The sequence below is a fragment of the Polypterus senegalus genome, chromosome 1 (assembly GCF_016835505.1).
Source record: "Polypterus senegalus isolate Bchr_013 chromosome 1, ASM1683550v1, whole genome shotgun sequence".
NCBI classification, from domain to species: domain Eukaryota; kingdom Metazoa; phylum Chordata; class Cladistia; order Polypteriformes; family Polypteridae; genus Polypterus; species Polypterus senegalus.
In genome coordinates, this window is record NC_053154.1 from 38,786,715 (window position 1) to 38,808,073 (window position 21,359).

The following is a 21,359-nucleotide window of genomic DNA, read 5'->3' on the forward strand; positions in this document are numbered from 1 at the left end:
CTCTAATTGCTACACCCATTCATTTCTTCTGCTAACCACCTAATTTATTGCAATAAAGGAGACGTGATACAACTTGCAATTGAAAGGCTTTTTTTTTTAACTGCAGGCGTTTAATTAACCTCACTGTTTTTTTGCATTTCATGAAGTTAAAGCAGCTCTTTCATCTTTGTTATATGGAAGGAGCTATGAACAAGACGATCAGTGAACCCTTCATTATACAGTATGCTGTGGAGTATTCCTGTTGTTCAAATTCCCTGGCTAATTGTCCTAGGGTATCAGGGTCCTTGTCATTGGGCTCATCACCCACACAGGATAAGAATGATTCAGAGACATAAAACCTCAACTTTATAAGGTACAGCATAATGGAAGAAGTTAAAGTAAGTAATTAAGGCTTTCATAGAGCAGACAGTTTGTAATGAATACATTCAGGTAGGGTTGATAATTAGCTGTGCTCTTCCATTTTTTGTATAATCCTTTTATAACAATTCACACTGTAAAAAAATTTTAAGAAAATAAAGTTAACTTTGGAATATGAAACTTATTTGGTAAATGTTCTTGAATTTGCCTCTGGTTCTCCACATTTCTGTGGGACAGCAAAACACACACGTATGGAATGGCACTGTAAAACATTAGGTGCCTAATGTGATAAGCTCTTAAAACTGCAAAAAGCTATGCTGTAGTTATACACATATCTGTGGTATGAAGACACATCTGATAAACATTCAGAGCTTGCCACTCGTGCTTTTAAGAACTGTATGAGAGTGCTTTGTATAATACCAATGGGTGTGAACAAACCTTCACTAATTCAAACCTTGTCATGCAGTGCGCAGAAGTTGCAGCAACTCAGAAACTGGAAAATTTACCACAAAAGTGCAAGTCATCATTTTCAGCCCCAACAGGATAAAGAAGTCATATATTCAGGGATTTAGATGGGTGAAGGCATTTCATCATTTGGAAGAATTACTACACTAACTATGAAACTGGGAATCACTTTCTTTTGTTCATTTTCATTCCACTTTGTCTGGTGAGTGTCACTGTAGCACCATGCTGAGATGACCAGGCAACTTTGTCTCCAGCAATTTCCTCCAGCTAAACTTGAATAACACCAAGAAGATCCCAACACAGGGGAAATACGTGGCACAGTACCTCTTGTGTTTCCTGGGTCTGTCCAATTGGGCAAACCTGGGACACTTGTCATATGAAATTCTCAGGGCATTTTGACAGACTCCGCTCAGTAGAAAGAAGAGGAAGTTGTACTAAGCAGTCTTCTCATATCACCAAACACTTCATGCTGTCACGGAGAGGAAGCCTAGAAACTGTGCAAGAACTTTATTTCATCTAATTGTGCGTGCAATCAACTCAAAACTTGTGACAACAGGTGAGAATGAGGATTTGCACTGACCAGGAATCATATTAATTTCCACTTCACCAGTATGACATTCATAAACCTGCTGTCATTAAACCAATTCATTGGTCAACCTTACAATCACAGCAACTGCCCCCACTATTAAGGTCTAGAACATGATGTATTCAGGGGCCACATACATGACCTCTCCTCAGAATCAAGAGAGGCTCGCCCTCAAGTGGAATAAATTCATTCTTAATACTGTAGAAGCATTTGCTAGTCATTCTTAGAACTCTAAAACTAAATACCCATTTGAATTTTACATATCTCTCCAATGAGTATGCCATGCATCCATCTGAACCATCTCATCACTAGTGGCCTCATGCATAACGTGGTGTGTGGAATTCACACTAAAACATGGCATACAGACAACAGTGGAAATGTTCGTACGCACAAAAAAATCCAGATGCATAAATCTGTGCATTTGCCAACTTCCATATTCTTCAGCTGCAATAATCCCAGTCAGTGTGAAAAGTAATGCATGTGCACGTGCTTGCTGTCCCGCCCCAGCTCCTCCCAGAATTACACCTCTTTGAATATGCAAATCAATATAAATAGCCATTAATCTCAGCATTCTGTGAAAAGGCAATTGCAAAACCAAGAGGGAAATAGAAGAATTTCAGTGAATACCAAGTGGAGGCAACGGAAAACGTACTATTTGTTGGTTTAAACAACAAAAGGAAGTTGATCGAATGATATAGAGTGTCAGAGAAACTCGAAAGCTCAAGTTCACAAAGTCGCACAGTGCCCAAAATGAAAAGGAAGTTAGCAGATATCAATGTCACCGTGAAAAGGCGAGTTGTAGCCCACCGTCTGAGTGTCATATGAAAGCTTATTAGGGTACAGAGAAAAGAAAAAAAAAAATAGGGACACAATGGGAAAAAAGCTCGAAATGACAACTTTAATCTCAAAATTTCCACTTTAATCATGTAGTTTATTTTGTCATTAAAGTAGAACATCACAAACTTCATCTTAAAATCGTTTAATTTACTAGTTTCTCAAATCCCTTCATAACTAAAGTAGCACGTTAATGCTTTGTTTTGTATGCGTTCTTCTATGTGCTCTATGTGTGCGAATCACTACGTGCTTCTTAAACAGGCTTTTTCTTCCTCCGACAGGACACAGAATCCATTATGTTCGTGATAGTACAGCTCTCTGAATAATTTAAATACTGAGATGTATACTTAATATCATTTCAGTATTCACATCATATCAATTAATGCATGTGTTAAACATGGGAACATGGTGGCGCAGTGATAGACACGAACTGGCGCTCCATCCAGAGATTGTTTCTGCCTCACGCAAGATGCTTGCTGTGCCGTGTGCGACCTTTGATGAAATAATTAATTGCAGCAGTACTGTCTCTTTCAAACGTACTAACCCCCAATTCCTGTCCTTACTTTTCTTTCTCCAAATACACAATCGCCACACAATCAGCTCAGTAATAGATGTTAAGCCATCTGTAAGCTTAAAACTCAGATTCTTCAAAACTTTTAAGCAACACTGAAATATCTTCGTAGTACATGTTTAATTGTTCTGTCCATCTATCCTCCCAGTGTTGTGCCAGCCCCAGCAAGAATACAGCGCGAGGCAGGAACAATCCCTGAACGGGACGCCAGCTCGTCGCTAGTGCTGCGACACCGTCTCCTCACATGTTTAATTCTTAAAACTGAAGATTATTTAAATGATGTGAACATTTCATCTGTATAATGTAATAAATATATTTTGCTGAATTTCATCTTAAAAATGATATCGTCATCATATGTAAACATGCGCTTTATAAAGTGGCTCAGGTTGTGCAATATTATAACTGTAGTGCAAGTTTACAGTGAGGTGATTGTACTTATAAGTACAAACAGTTCTACAAGGAGCACTTGATGGACTGATTGAGTGCATTTATAGTTCTTGGGATGAAACTGTTTCTGAACCGCGAGGTCCGTACAGGAAAGGCTTTGAAGCGTTTGTCGTGTGAGAGCAGTTCAGATAGACAACATGGCTGAGACAGCGTGTGCTTGATGCTGTATACCGATGATTCTCTTTCTGATCAGCTGCTGTACAGCTGTGATTCCACACTCAGATACAGTGATATAAATACTCAAGAGTGGTGCAGTGAGAGTAATATGGAAAAACATGATCCATTGTGGCAACCCCTAATAGGAGCAGATGAAAGAAGAAGAAGAAGGTGCAGTGAGAGGAACAACGCTAAAACAGCTATGGTATTTGGAATAGTTTAGCCGTTCCGTGAACCATTATATTGTTACAGGTTAATTACAACCAGATGCCTTGAACTAATAAATAATATGTGGTTAATTTCAGTGTATATGATAAAGTTGCATTAGGGATGTGGATCTAAAAAATAAAGGGAAACCACATTGGAACAAAAGCACTTCTTTGACGCTGGGTGCTGCCAGTTTGCAAAACCAAGAAGAACACTTGTGTATGCAAGGGTTTGAGCTAGAGTGAAAATGTGCGTGGCTTTACACCAAATTTAGCTTTTATACATCGTGATTTCAGCATGGAAATGGGAGTACACAACATTTTTGTGCATACACAACATTTATACATGAGGCCCCAGATGATGATCATTTGACAACTCAACACCTCTCTTTATGCAGAAGGGACAGTTTACTGAATCCAAAATACATGCAATGGGTCCTAGCAATGGTGATCGGAAGGCAAATCAAGCACAAAACTGATTTTGGAATTCAAACATAAGGCAATGTCAAAAAGCATTACATTAGAAAATTACACCATACAATAAAGACACAAGAGGGATCATATCATGGCTGTTACAAAGGTACTTTAAAATGCAGTGCTGTGGTTACTTCACCAGTTCTCCTTTAAACTGCCCTTCCTCCCCAACATGTGACCGTCATATGATAAGCATTTCATAGAAACTGACATTAATTGGAGGGGTCAAGAACATATACTATACAAAAGGAATGGCAGAATGTTTTTAGAATAGATAGATAGATAGATAGATAGATAGATAGATAGATAGATAGATAGATAGATAGATAGATAGATAGATAGATAGATAGATAGATAGATAGATAGATACCACACTGCAACTTAAGAGACATAATGAATTAGGAGTCATTAGAAAACAACACTTCTCCATATACTGACAGTACTACATTATGTGTGAATAGTTAGTAAAACCTGAATACACATACTGCACGTGCACAAAATAAAGGAGATTTGACAAAAAACACATACTGTAACCAGGATATAGCCAGGATCCAAAGTCTAATGAAAATAATAATAGTAATATGATCTGTAGTTACATCTTGACTGAAGAAGGGGCCTGAGTTGCCTCGAAAACTTGCATATTGTATTTTTTTAGTTAGCCAATAAAAATTGTCATTTTGTTTGCCTTTTATCTACATTATTGGTGTATAAATGTATATAAATAATTGCATGTAAACGATTCGCCAAAATCTGTTGTATGTAAACGATACTGTTTTAAACGTTATTGTTTTTTCATCAGAAAACCCGGTTTCCACGTCTACCTCTATTAATTTAAATGGCACTTTTTCCACTCGCAATAAGGCTGACACGCTGACGTATCGTGGTGACGGGGCAACACAGTGAATGCGGCGTCTGTCTATATATGTCTATATATGGTTTTTGCATACATGACCTCAGTAGTTTAGAGGCATGCTGACAAAATTACAGCTCAAGCTGAGCCTTCGCACGTGTGTTTTAAATGAAAAGTTGATCGTGCTATAGTAATGGGTGGAATGAAGCCTCACGAAGAACCGACACGTTTGATGCAATTGTGTCGGCAATCATGTCTGAGTTTCCAAGCATTTCACACTCTTCTCTCTAGCGACATCTTCTGGCCATTTGCATTAAAGTTACACAAACGCATAATCAAAGTCAACGATGTCCGTTAAACTTTTATTTCTTTTATGTCAGAGCATGTCAGACAGGTAGAGTGATAGGGTGCAGATCAGTCGCCAGCACATTGTCACACACAGGACACTGAAGGTGAGCACTGTTACTGTGTAAGTAAAGCACGTGTGTGATATTTTGCCCCTATTAGTTTAAGCCACTAGATGGTGCTGTTTGTTTTCATGTTCAATTCCCATAGGTTTCCATAGGTTTTTTTTCTTTTCACCTGTGTTCTTGTTTTATGTATTTTGGTGCTTTTGTGATACAGAGTCCAGAAAATAAACCGGAGTGTTTTTCAGGATATTTGTCTGGGTGAAAACTCACTTCAATACATAATATAATGTGAATAAAAGTCTGTGTTGCATGACTAATTACAACTGCCATTCAAATTGAAACAGCACCATGGACATCAACAGCCATCACTGTAGATGCCTTTGTATTGAAAAAAAAGACCCCGATAGTTGTCACAAGAGGACCGGATCACATACGCGCATGATGTTATTACTGACACCAGCAGGAAATACTTTTGCAAATTACACAATAATTATTGTGAAATTATGACAAATTAATGCGAAAAAAGGCAACACTTTTGTAAAATTATACAATAATGTTGTTTTCTTTTTTTTTTAGCTTTCTTTGGCAAAAATAATTATATGTCATTCTTATACTATTGTTAAAAAGGAGTCATATGCAATAAATAAAATTGTTACATTACTAAATGAACAAAAATGCTTGCACATGTGCACAAAAGTTGTATGATTTAAAATGCTGATTAACAGATGCATAGAAATAATAACAGGCCACCTGATCAATTAGCAAAATGATTGTTATTTTGCACCCCTACTAGCACTATTACACTGATTTATATAGTACAAATTTCTTTTATGGATAAATTGATTAATTAAACTGTGAAAGGTAATTATATGCCTGGTCAGGTTGGGAAGTATTCACTGGTACAGTTTGTTACTGAACGCACCACACGACGAAACAGCTCGGGATCCTGGTTGGCAACCTCCCTGGCAGACATGCAGTGCAGTCCCACACCCTGAAAATAATCATCTAACTGTCACAGCCAGGTGTTATGCGGGCATCCCCTTGGCCTGGTGAAGCCGCTTGGGTCCCCAACAATGAAGATCATGTGAGCCAAAACCCTCGGGGTAATACACCACATGACCGTAGAGCTTTACTTTAACATGGCCTTTTTATAACTTCATTTTAATCTTAATTTAACTTAATCCTGATACTCTGTATGTTCAATTCATCATAATAACTATTCATGGTGGCTCTAAAATCCGTACTGACCCCTACTCTCTTTTCTGTTTCTTTTTCCGGTTTCTTTGTGGTGGTGGCCTGCGCCACCTCCACCTACTCAAAGCTTCATGATGCTCCAACAATGATGGATGGATTAAAAGGAAGAAGTCTACGTGACCATCATCATCATCAAGTCCTTCTGTGAGAACCCTAAATCCAAAGAGGACTGTTTCATTTATGTTAGGTAGAATGCCCAGAGGGGACTGGGTGGTCTCATGGTCTGGAATCCCTACAGATTTTATTTTTTCTCCAGCCGTCTGGAGTTTTTTTGTTTTTTCTGTCCCCCCTGGCCATTGAACCTTACTCTTATTCGATGTTAATGTTGATTTATTTTGTTTTATAATTGTGTCCTTCATTTTTCTATTCTTTAATATGTAAAGCACTTTGAGCTACTGTTTGTATGAAAATGTGCTATATAAATAAATGTTGTTGTTGTTGTTGTTGTAGCTGCAACTGATGCTTACTCATAATGCAGGTAATGTGCCTCATTTGGGACTCCATGAGCAACTACTCATTTGAAACAAAGTTAAACCAGCGGTATCCAAGGATTCTCCAAAGAGACAGTACTGAAGGAGTCCAGTCTTCATCTCATGTCACTGGATAGCCACCATATAGCAAAACAGGGAGTACACCCCTTTCCAGTGACCTCATGACCCCCATGCTCTCATAGGAAGAGTCATCAGAGACATACTGTAAATGTCACTGCCCAGGTATGTAAACCACTCAACAAGGCCGACATTCTCTTCACAAACAGACACACTGCCGACAGCTGTGCCCAAAAGGTCCTTAAAGGGATGGAATGTGGTTTTTATCAGGACACTCGCAGGCCCAGACACAGACTCCTTGCTGAGTCTCTCAAGAGCCCCGATCAGAGCCTTTGTTGACTCCACAAAATTCACAGCATCGTTGGCAAAGACAAGATCAGTGAAGATGCCCCACAGCCACTGGACCCCACAACCCTGCCCAACATCCAGCAATGGAAGCAAAGATTACTTGCAATGCAAGGAGGACAGCCTTACCTCCAGCCTGGAGAAGTTCATCCTGGACATTACAGATCCCTGCAGTCTTCCCTATGCTCAGCTGGTTCAACACCTGTGCAATTTCAGTGAGACTGGGTTGTTCACAGCTGATTGGAAGATCAGCTTCAAGAACCATGGACTCAGAGATCTCCAACGTGCTAACCGAAGAATCAGCTTTAAACAGCTGCTCAAAGTAGCCATCCCAGCATGTCACAATTGCAGCATTATCTGTAAGAACTATCGCATCATCCACCCTGACTGCAACTCTCCAATGTGCATGTTTCTTCAATTCTTCTGTAAGCAGGACATGGATGACTTGGTCACAGATTCCTCTAACAAAGGCCTCCTTATCTGCCCTCAGAGCTCTCGCAGCCATCCTTCTCAGTTCCTGGTACAGACTGGAGTTACCATCAAGCCATGCGCTGCAACTCCTCTTGATGATATCCAGGGTTACCTGCGAGATGAAATACCTCGTACTGGGAGCACCGGCAACACCAACACAGTCCTCAGCAACTTTCATGGTTTTGTCACAGAAGGTCTTCCACATCACATTAGGATCAGCATTCGCACCCAAGACTGCAAGTTCCTCCCACAAACTGCATGCAAACTCATTACAAGCAGCCAGATCTTGGAGTCTGACCAGGTCCATCCTCATTCTCCTACGAGGTGGTAGCCTACTGGCCTAAGCTGGATCTTAAGAGTAGCAACAACAAGTGTGTGGTCAGAATTCACAAACTTGGTACTTCAGTAGACCCTGCAAGTCTTTAGGAGCCTCCGGTGTCTGTCCATGAGGATATGATCAACATCCCTCACCGCACCACCAGTATTGGAGTACCAAGTCCAATGATGCGGCTCAGGGAGCTGGAACCAGGATCCAGTGATCTGCAACCCCTGACCGTTGTTCAAAGTCAAGGAACATGGAGCATTGTTCAACATGTTCGCCATGGGACTGACACAATCCTCATAGCCAGCCTTGTCAGTGCCAGTGGTCACATTGAAGGCACCCATGACCAGAGGAGTGTCATTTCGCTGGCAGCCATCAACCACCGAGCGAAGCTGTGAATAAAATCACTCACCGTGGTTGGAGCATACATTGAAACAATAGACAACACACCTAGAGAGTGCCTTAAGCTGAGTCCGACAATATGCTAATTGATAGGAGCGACATCGGACAACATTGCAAGGAGCCAGTCTGTCACAGCAACAGCTACTCGCTGAGTATGACAGGCATCAGAGCTACAGCTCAAAAAAAGGTGTACCCACCTACAGAGATATGGCCATTCCCCTGTCTGCGTACCTCAGAGACTGCTACCACTGAAATGCAGAGTTTACGAAGCTCCTCCAACAGCAGAGGAAGATGATCATCGAGACAAGAAATTCCATGCACCTACCCGAATGGGCCACCTTAAATTAGACCCGAGTGCTGCTGTACAGCTGGAAACGCCTCAGAACCACACCAGTTTCGATCCCATACAGGCCTGAACCCATTGGCTCTCTGGTAGATTTGACTCTTCCGGGGATGAGGCTCCCAAGGGCTTTCCCCCATCCCCTTCATAATGTGGGCAGCCTTCCTATGGGTAGCTGCAGCAGAGCTACTCCCGCAGAGAGCAGAAAGGAGTCCTGTCTGCCTTTTCGAAGTGGTGTGTTTTTACAGTGAATGGAGTGCCAATCCTGCACTCCCAAGATTTCCCTGGAAGCTGGAGGACCACTTGTAGGTGCAGTTTAATGTCATACTCAGGACCTGTGTTCACTTTTGTTTTAATTACTATCACCCATTATCTGGGCACACTGTATCAATTGTGATATTTACATAAAGATGTCTTATTCTTATTCATCTTCTTATTATTAACAGGAAGATGACTTCTGACATTTTCATATTTTTCACATTTTTTGCTGACATAGTGCATGTTTGCATTTCCAGCTTGAGCTTTTCCTTGTCAAGGCTATGCGGTGCAAGGCAGTAATAAGTTACAAATAGTCTTGTGCCATTTGCTCAATTACAAAACATTTTGCAGATCTGAAAGTGGCTGAAAAGCATATTGATCTTCATCAATTGCCCATACTAAAGAGGGCCACCATATCCAGCTAACAGAGCAAAATTTTAAAAAGCCTTACCATATGTATGTTCCTTCCACTTCAGGAAGAAAAAAATTCAGATGTGAGCATCAATAGGCTTTGCGCCCTAGGAACCAAATTATCCAAACTATTCTATAACATTTCAGTAATTTTTTACCACTCTGATGCTGATCTTTCTGATCATAAAATAGGTCATTATGATAGTAATCGGCAATAAGAATTAATAATTAATTGCAGAGGTATATGAGAGTTCCTCTTGAGTTCCTTTTTTTCTTGCATGATTTGGCTCAAAAACTATTCAGCATATCGTCATCTCGAGACAGGCTAAAGTTTCAAGTTTGATATTTTTCCATCCAGCTGTTTTAGCTCTTTCTAGACCATCCTCAAAAAACTGTAACACACAGGAACACACACACAGACAGAAACACAACCATCATTGAGATATCAATGTTTTTGGTATCAGGGGACCCTAAAATGTCGAGATCCATCATAAACCAGAGACTGAAATTTTTGATGAATCTAATGTTTTTTCTCCTCCCCCATAGGCAATAGGTTATGGTGGGGATGGTGCAAAGCAAAACAAAAAAAAAACCTAGCAGAAGACAATTTATACCAGGAAAAGTGGTCTTAGATATGATACACTTGTTTCAAGGAATAAAAAAGCCTGGTAATAATAGGTACATGGTGAAAAATTGCAATCATTTGCTATCCTCACACTGTCTGGCAAATACCAGGATGCACTCTCATCAGCAAAACCTCCAAAAGTCTGTGTTTGAATCGCCCAGTATGTGAAGTCTGCGTGCCTTTTATGTATTATTGTAAATTGTCCTTCCTCACCTGGGGCCTCATGTATAAACGATGCATATGCACAAAAATGTTGCGTAAGCCCGTTTCGACGCTCAGATCACGATGTATAAAACCTAAACTTGGTGTAAAGCCACGCACATTTTCACTCTAGCTCCAACCCTGGAGTACGCAAGTTCTCCACTCTTTTTAACAAACTGGCAGCACCAAACATCAAAGTAGTGCTACTGTTCCAGTGTGGTTTATCTTTCTTTAATAGATCCACATCCCTGATGTGGCTTTATAAATACACTAAAATGAACCACATATTGTTTATTAGTTTAATGCATCTGGTTGTAATTAACCAGTAACAATATAATGGTCCACAGAATGGTCAAACTATTCTAAATACCATAACTACTTTAGCATTGTTATTCTCACTGCACCTTCTTCTTCTTTCAGCTGCTCCCGTTAGGAGTTACCACTCCTGGGGGTTAGTTCGTTTGAAAGAGACAGTACTGCTGCAATAAATTATTTCATCGAAGGTCGCGCACAGCGCAGTAAGCATCTTGCGTGAGGCAGGAACAATCACTGTGCCACTGTGTTCCCATGTTTAATAACATGCTTTAACTCCTATCATCATGAAAATAATACAAAGTATACATCTCAGTATTTTAATTATTCAGAGAGCTGTAATATTACAAATGTAATGGATTCTGTGTCCTTTCAGAGGAAGAGAAAGCCTGTTTAAGAAACACGTAGTGATTCACACACATAGAGCACATAGAAGAACAAATACAAAACAAAGCATTTAACATGCAAGTTACGTTAATTACGATGGGATTTGAGAAACTAGTAAAGTAAACAATTTTAAGATGAAGTTTATGATGTTCTACTTTAATGACAAAGTAAACTACGTGATTAAAGTGGAAATGTCGAGATTAAAGTTGACATTTTGTGCTTTTTTCCCACTGTGTGCCTTTTTTCTCTGTACCCTTATAAGCTTTCATATGTCACTCAGACAGTGGGCTACGACTCACCTTTTCACAGCGACTTTGATATCTGACAACTTCTTTTTAATTTCGGGCACTGTGCGACTTTGTGAAATTGAGCTTTGAAATTTCTCAGACACTCTATGTCAATTGATCAGTTTCCTTTTGTTCATTATATCATTGTTTAAACCAACAAAAAGTATGTTTTTCCTTTGCCTCCACTTGGTATTCGCTAAAATTCTTATATTTTCCCCCGTGCTTTTCCCATTGTCTTTTCACAGAAGGCCGAGCTTAAGGGCGATTTATATTGATTTACATATTCAAAGAGGCGTAATTCTGGGAGGAGCTGGGGCTGGACAGCAGGTACGTGCACGTGCGTTACTTTTCACTCTGACCGGGATTTATGTAGCGGAAGGACGTGAATGTTGGCGAACGCACAGATTCATGCATCTGGATTTTTTTGTGCGTATGAACATTTCCATTTTTTCCGTACACAATGTTATAGTGTGAATTCTATGCATGCCGTTATACATGAGGCCCCTGGCCTCTAAGTTGGATGTATTGTTTTTCAGTTTAGGCAGTTCAGGGTCTTTATATTTTCATGGGCAACAGGTGGCTGTAAAGCTCAAGTGGAATAATTACTGTATCAGATATTAATACATAATATGAATCTGTGCTCAACATAATATTAACATGTGCTCCTGTACTGACAACATCTTCAACCTTGTGTTGTCTCAAAAGGGAAATTCTATTATCTTATCTTGTAGGTGTTTTCAAAAAAGGTCAGCGAGTGTTTTAAAAATATTTCATATTGACCATTTAAATTATAATCTAATATGTAAAGCTGAATGTGTGTGCGGATTCACACTGCTGATATCATCTCCAACAAATCTGGCATAGATGAAGACCATAGGCTATGTTTCATTCCAACATTATACCTGTGGGTGCCCACTGCTAATTATAAACAATATAAGTATAAAAATGCACAAAAGTACTTTTGTCACATACTTTGTGTCTAGGCTACTTTTCCATTGGCTTCTATTTGCAAAAGTGGTGCCTGTCCTACCAGTCGAAATGTTTTTGATTTATAAGGCTTATGTGACCTCTTATTAAAGTTCATTGCAAATACAGCCCCAGTAGTCACTCAGCCTTCTAGTATACTGTCATCTATAAATGGCTATACTGTGAATACCATGTTGAAAAAATATTATTCACCGGCTATCTGTATTTCTATTTTATATGACATTAAAGTACTGTAGGTAGGTAACCTAATAGTAGTTCGGGAATGACCAGGACCGGGAGATTGTCAAAACAAAATATTACAGAAGAAAGGATGGATAAAAGTAAAACAGATGTTTATGACATCAGTCCCTTGGGAAAACAAATTCTGGTGCAGGAATATATATAGTGCACACACTCACACACAAAAATTTTAGAAAGAAAAAAAATAATAATCCACAAACTTCAACGATATAAGTTGTAAAAAAAAAAAAAGTAAAAAAAAAACCCCAAATACTCAAAAATTTGGCTTTATCCTCAAAGGCATTTTTCCCCCTCTGGAAAAAAAAACTGCCTGACCACTATTTTAGAAATACGGCTCTGAAGCAGTCCTCAAACTAGAGAATTATCAGGAGCCTGAACTGACTAATATGAAACTCTTCACTGAAGCACCATGGAGCCACACCTTCACTACCGATGGCTTATCAACACTTGTCTATCCCTAATTGAGTTAACTGTCCCTAGCAGACGATGTCCCACACCTTATAAAGCAAATGTCATCTCTCTCTCTTGGACTACACTGGTGCTGGGCGAAACTAACTGTATTCCCTTAAAGGGGAAAATGACCTAAAATGACTCACAACCAACTAAATCTATCCCCACCCAATAGAAACAATAACACCAAAACCAATACCACTTTTGTATATGGGCACTACCAATAATAACAAACATAAACTCTTTAAAAGACCTTTCACTTCTTGGCTGTCTTTTTCAAGTGTCCTGGAGAAGGTGCATGAGCCTGACCAAAGCGCCACATTTAAAATGGCATCTAGACTGGCACACGCTTCTGTATTTGCAAGGAGACCGCCAGAGAATAAGGAACTACAGTAATCCACTCCCTTCATGCACCAACAACTGATGGTAAGTCCTCATATTTAAATGCGTTCATTCCCAGCTTTTCCCTGTTACAATAACTGAGCTGTTAAAATACCTTGTTGTGTTGTTGTGCACTCAGAGTCGTGCCGGTTTCAGATGCATGTTTCTATGGGGATGCGTCACATTCATTGCTTCAGAGGCAACCATTACATTAAGATTACATCTTGCCTAAAGAAGGGGCCTGAGTTACCTCAAAATATTGTATGTTGTAATCTTTTTAGTTAGCCAATAAAGGTGTCATTTTGCTTGACGTCTCTCTACATTCATAATGGCTAACAGGGTACAACACCCTAGTACTATTAATAACATAAGAAATTTGATAAACTAGAGGAGATCATTGAGCTTGTTTGTTTAGCCATAGTTAAGCTGTCCCAATATCTCATCCAGATTCTTCTTAAAGGTTGTCAAGATTTCTGCTTCAACTCCACATCTCCTTAATTTGTTCCAGAGTCCCACAACTCTTAGGGTAAAGAAGTGCTTCTTTGCTTCTCTCCTAAATTTATTTCCACTTAATTTCCACTAATTTTCTTGAGTGTTTCACCATTTAATCGAAAGAATTCTGCTGGATCTACTTTATCAATGCCTTTGAGGATTTTAAATAGCTGGCTTAGGTCTCCTCTGCTTGAGACTAAACAGGTTTAATTTTCTGAATCTGTCAGAGTACAACATGTCCTTAAATACTGGGATACACCTAATTGCTCTTAGTGTTTCTATGTCTTTCTTGTAGCATGGTCACCAGGGGCCTCATACATAACGGCGTGCGTAGAATTCACACTAAAACATGGCGTACGGACAAAAGTGGAAATGTTTGTACGCACAAAAAAATCCAGATACACGAATCTGTGTGTTTGCCACCTTCCACGTTCTTCCTCTGCATAAATCCCGGTCAGCGTGAAAAGTAACGCACGTGTACGCACCTTGTTAAAGAGGTGCACTTCCCAGCATGCACGAGAGCGCATATTATGGGATGTTAAAAAAGCGAAGGAGATGCACATGTGCTGCAGTAGTCATTTCCACATAGAGAAACATTTGTTTGTTATAAGTAAGAGTCAGTAGTGTCCTGAATAAATAAGAAGTGTGTGTTAATGACCAGAGGTGGGTTCGTTTGCATTTTACTTGTATAATTTTATATGTTAAGATGCAAGTTGTTTAAGTGTACTGTTTAGCGTTTATATGTTGGGAATGTGCCTTAGTGTTAGTTACATGCAGCAATATTATTTCATAATAATTATGGTATTACATCAATGTATTTGCTATAAGTTTGTTAATACTATGTACTGATTACGTTATTGAGTTGATTCTATACTATTGGTAATCTACTGCCTAAGTTGAGTAATACTGCCATTTAGTGGACTTTGTTCAATTTATGAATAAGTTTTCTGTACAGTATTCTTTTTTTATTGTAGGTCACACACACAAATACACCTATACCTATTCGAATACCGGTGTATATCTTCAAATAACAGCGCACAGCTTGGTCATGTTACAACCGGAGGGCCGAACTGACAACATAGTATACAAAGAGATCCTTAACAAATAATTATTGGCATATTTTCCCTGAGTTTAAAAAGGTTAAATTTTCTTCTTAATAAAAATTTTAATGCAGTACTTCGCCGCTGCAAAGCGCGGGTATTTTGCTAGTCTTCAAATAAATTGATTCAATTTCATTCTAAGCTGCTGTGTGGAATTCTCTGCATCATTTGCCAGTGTCCTGATTGACACTCTGGAGTGAATATTATAAGTCCTGAACACAGATAAAGTGGTCCTTTGCTACACGCCTGCTGCCACTCCCCAAACTCCTCCTAGAATGCACATGTCACTAATATAACCGGCAGCATGTGCAGCCATACAGTAAGCGCAGTCACAGGTAAGCAGCTCGATGGGCAGTTGGCTATTTAGTTGGAGCAGTAGAACCTGCTGCTTCTAATTCCCAGAAGTGGCTTTTCCAGCTCTTAAGAATGGTGTAGGATGTTTAAGCATAAGGTCAGCATACAATAGATAGCAGTGGTTTATTTTACTTAAAACTAGCAAAATACCCCATAAACCATACACATATAAATTAAAAATAGGTATTTAAAATAATCTTACTAGCTTAATATAACCACAAAATTCTACAAAATTAAGGAATAATGATTATCTTTAAACATTTACCCATGATTCTTGTTTACTGTATCCTTGATATAAGAATGCAGTATCAATATCCAATCAATGCACATCAGTTTTTCCAGCAAGAGACCAACAACGGAGAATATCTTTAGCTTGCCAAAAGCAAATGTGAAGAATGAAATCACAGGTGGTGAACAAGAAGGGACAATAATTGTGAAGATTTATCATTTTTTTAATGTAAGCCTGTGTGAGAAATGTTTACTTTAAATCAAATCGTCCTTTAGCAATGCTTTAAAAGCCTTCAGTCCTATTGCCATATTAATAGCTTAATTTTATTTTGGTGCATCTGTGTCTTCTATGCTATGCCAGTTTTATTGATTACTAGCAAAATACCCACGCTTTGCAGCGGCGAAGTACTGCCTTAAAATTTTTATTAAGAAGAAAAGTAAACCTTTTCAAACTAAGGGAAAATATACCAATAATTATTTGTTAAGGATCTCTTTGTATACCACATTGTCAGTTTGGCCCTCCAGTTGTAATATGACCAAGCTGTGCGTTGAGCTTACTCTTGAGCATGCAACGTACAGTTGGCCATGTGAACAGTAATCTTGTTTCAAATCTCACAGCTTGGATTGCTGCTGTTATAATCGGTTTGAGTTTCATGGTTTGTTTCAATTACGACAGTATTTGTAGGACTTGTGTTGAAGAGACTAATTAGTATAATTATCTCCTGTACCGTCATCAGTCCACACCTTGAACCTGTCCCAGTCATTCAATACATAAGACACAATGTTCCTCCGGATATCAAGAGTGAGCCTGATATGGCCGTGCAAAATATGTAACACAGAGAATGGAAAAGGCAGGTGCCATCTCCAGGCATGAAAACCACTCGGTAAGTGACAGTTCTCACCTCGATAGACATGTTAATGGGATTACGGTTGGAACGATAAAGGAAATGGGTACCTAAACAATGTAAAGTAAGTCTAAAATACCTACACAATAACTATAATCGTAATAAACGAACGATAAAATAGTGGAGAAGCCGTGGATTAAATAAAAAGGCAGCAGTTATCAGCAGGGAGATGTGAATCCCGTGGCGAAGCAAGGCAGGGAATGAAGAGGCCAGAGTGACAGATGGCCTTATATAGGCAGGCAGCCAACAACGTGGGAGGGGTTGGGATGGGGGACCCAACGCCGCCTCACACGGTGACCAAGCTGCAGGCTATGGATGTATATATGTATGTAAGTAGGATTCAGTTAACATTGGGAACCCACGTACCAAATTTATTGAAGATGGGCCCATAAGTAACAAAGACTGTTGGAAAGTTCAATATGGCGGCCGACAGTGGCATCATACCATTGAAATAAGTACGTACATCGGTTTTGGTTAGCGCAGGGAAGCCACCCACCAAATTTCGTGAAGATGGGGCCATAAGTAAGAAAGTTCAACATAGCCGACGTTGTCGACCGTTATGACCGTTACGCGTAGAATTTCAAAATGAAACCTGCTTAACTTTTGTAAGTAAGCTGTAAGGAATGAGCCTGCCAAATTTCAGCCTTCAACCTACATGGGAAGTTGGAGAATTAGTGATGAGTCAGTTAGTGAGTCAGTCAGTCAGGGCTTTGCCTTTTATTAGTATAGATTATTCATGCTTTGTGACTTATAGTATCAGTAATATTGCTTCACTGCCATTATATTATTAAGTATGTAATATTGTCTTGTAAAATAAAAAATAAATCATTATGCATTTTTGCCAGTTATTTTCTTTAATGAACATTTTCAGTGCAAGTTCCAACTTATATACAAAACCGGGTTACAGACATCATCAGGAGTGGAACTCCTTAATGTTTGAAGCTCATGCAAAACTAAAATAATACAGCACATCTTCATGTTTTCTACCTGGATGAAGGTGCACCAGAATTAATACAGGCCTTCTGCCCAGATAAAATGCTCAGCACTGCCATCTGAAAATGTTTGTGTAACTGGATAAAATAACAGAAAAATGCTTTACAAACCAGAAACATTATAGGAAAGGAGTATTTGCATTGGGGCCTAGTGGTTTTGATAGTGAACTCGCATAAAGATGCTGATTTAATCCATACCTTGGACTTATCTTATCTGCAAGTATTTTAACCAAATTGTAAAATACAGATATGTAAACAACTGCCTTGTTTCCTGATTTTGTAAGATGCCTTTTGTAAATATAAATAATAATAAAAACAATAAAAATTTCAAAGAATAAACTTTGTAAAAATCAATTACTGTATTTCCTCTTGCTTCAGATTTTGATGGCTAAAACTAGGATATAATTTCATGGCTGATATGAGCTGGAACCTAAAGATCATGTGTTTTTTCAGTATAAAAAAGTGATTATAAGATAAAAGATACAAAAAAAACAAGAGAGTAACACAGTGAGTCACTACATACGGTATGTACAATATTCATTTTAAAAGAATAAAAGTTGACACAGCAATTAAAATCAATTTTGTTGCCTTGACAAAGTGATTTTTGTCACTTTGAATGTTAATTTTACTTTTTCTCTAAAGTTTTTCCTTATAACTTAATGTTTTTTTTCTGCCACCATTGAAATTAAAATTAAAAATATCTGATCAAAGAATCCTAACTATTCTCTTTTAAGTCAGTGGGTAACTGATGTTATATACTATTTAAAACTGGAAAAAAATCAAATTCACACTTAGAGAATCGGTGCAGAACGTTTTCAAAACCTGGCAGGATCTAATCAATAACATTTTAGAATAAGATTTTAAAGCACTGAGAAAGCAGATTCTCTCCCTTTCTTTCCATTTATCTTTATTCACTTAATAATTCCTCTATTTACTTATTTTTACTAGGTTAAGTTTTACTCTGCAGGCCTAGCTGTCTTTCTCAGGGGTGGGGGTTGATTTGTTTTCGACCCTATTTTTGTAAAAATTGATTTATTTGTATGGAATGTTGTGTGATTTTAATAAAATAAAAAAAATAAATAAAATAAAAAATATCTGATCGTACTTTGACAGCCAAAATGGTCAGAATATAATCCTTTCTCCAGGTACTACTGACACATGTTCTGGTACTTGATGACTCAGACTGAGCAATAATTGAGAAGAAATTAAATTAAATACTCATAATGTCTCAAAAACAAATAATTATTCATAACATGTCTCCTATTCAACTGGGCTAAAGTAAAGTAGCAGTGTGGGACACTTATAAAATTCACCCTGACTATTATTAGCATTATTAATTCAAAACACTGAGTAAGCCAACAGATGACCAGCTCAGTTTATCCTTTTTACCCCAATATTACATAATAACTGCTTCAAAAACATTAGAAAAGAGCAAAAAGTGAAGAACTTGAAAATATTAAACTGATTGGTCCAAAAATGTTTAGATGGTGCTCTCAGAAAATACAAAACCAAAAATTTTGGAAATGTGTGGTGTGGCTAAATGAGGGCATTAACGAGTCACAGAATCAAATATCATGGTTCATTAATATCAAGAATTCACTCTGTTTTAAGTGATCAAGAACTCCTGGTCAAAAATAGTTAGCATGTGGTCAACAACACTAGTAGAAGGTCAAGATTGAGCTGGAAAATTAGACTAATGGCCTTAATCGCTAAAGGAACTTGAAGCAATCCCTTTAAATATTGACTACATGTGCTAAGAAATGAATTGCTGAAGTCCATCCATCCATCCATTATCCAACCCTCAATATCCTAACTACAGGGTCACGGGAGTCTGCTGGAGCCAATCCCAGCCAACACAGGACGCAAGGCAGGAAAAACACCCTGGGCAGGGCACCAGCCCTCTGAAGTCAAGGGACTCAAAACAGTCAATGGATAAACAGGGAGGCTACTAAATAATGCATGTGAAAAAACCTGCCTCTCCGCCAATGTCATGTGACCACTTTCAAACTTAAGGATGCAGAAAAGTCAATGAATTCTGGAATGTTTATTTTGTCTTTGTTTTAATGTTTAATGTTTTTATTTTCATCTGATTTTATGTTCCTCCTAATAGGCCTGTATGTGTTACATGCAACAGAGAATATATGTTTCGATGGGGTCTACATGAATACATACAGTATATACACTCACCTAAAGGATTATTAGGAACACCTGTTCAGTTTCTCAATAATGCAATTATCTAATCAACCAATCACATGGCAGTTGCTTCAATGCATTTAGGGGTGTGGTCCTGGTCAAGACAATCTCCTGAACTCCAAACTGATTGTCAGAATGGGAAAGAAAGGTGATTTAAGCAATTTTGAGCGTGGCATGGTTGTTGGTGCCAGACGGGCCGGTCTGAGTATTTCACAATCTGCTCAGTTACTGGGATTTTCACGCACAACCATTTCTATGGTTTACAAAGAATGGTGTGAAAAGGGAAAAACATCCAGTATGTGGCAGTCCTGTGGGCGAAAATGCCTTGTTGATGCTAGAGGTCAGAGGAGAATGGGCCGACTGATTCAAGCTGATAGAAGAGCAACTTTGACTGAAATAACCACTCGTTACACCCGAGGTATGCAGCAAAGCTTTTGTGAAGCCACAACACGCACAACCTTGAGGCAGATGGACTACAACAGCAGAAGACCCCACTGGGTACCACTCATCTCCACTACAAATAGGAAAAAGAGGCTACAATTTGCACGAGCTCACCAAAATTGGACAGTTGAAGACTGGAAAAATGTTGCCTGGTCTGATGAGTCTCGATTTCTGTTGAGACATTCAAATGATAGAGTCAGAATTTGGCGTAAACAGAAAGAGAACATGGATCCATCATGCCTTGTTACCACTGTGCAGGCTGGTGGTGGTGGTGTAATGGTGTGAGGGATGTTTTCTTGGCACACTTTAGGCTCCTTAGTGCCAATTGGGCATCGTTTAAATTGTTTCTGACCATGTCCATCCCTTCATGACCACCATGTACCCATCCTCTGATGGCTACTTCCAGCAGGATAATGCACCATGTCACAAAGCTCGAATCATTTCAAATTGGTTTCTTGAACATGACAATGAGTTCACTGTACTAAAATGGCCCCCACAGTCACCAGATCTCAACCCAATAGAGCATCTTTGGGATGTGGTGGAACGGGAGCTTCGTGCCCTGGATGTGCATCCCACAAATCTCCATCAACTGCAAGATGCTATCCTATCAATATGGGCCAACACTTATAAAGAATGCTTTTAGCACCTTGTTGAATCAATGCCACGTAGAATTAAGGCAGTTCTGAAGGCGAAAGGGGGTCAAACACTGTATTAGTATGGTGTTCCTAATAATCCTTTAGGTGAGTGTATATTCACCACCTGAAACTAACCACTATTTTTAATTCAATAACTTTTTCTTTTACTTATGCAGCTAGAAAGAACACAAATAGGGAAAAGACAATGTACCTAAGAAGTTCTTAAAAACTGAAGTGTGACCGCTTTATCGATTTTTGGATTGGGAAATGTTTGGTCTCTTTTAATAAACTGGACTGACTTCAAGTACGTGTGTGCTTTCATAGTATTTAGAGAAACTTTACTAACTGAACCGAGTTCTGAAGACAATGTGACAATTAATGGATTTGACAGACCTATTAATTTGGATGTAGACTTTGCCATTACTAGAAAGTAACATAGCAG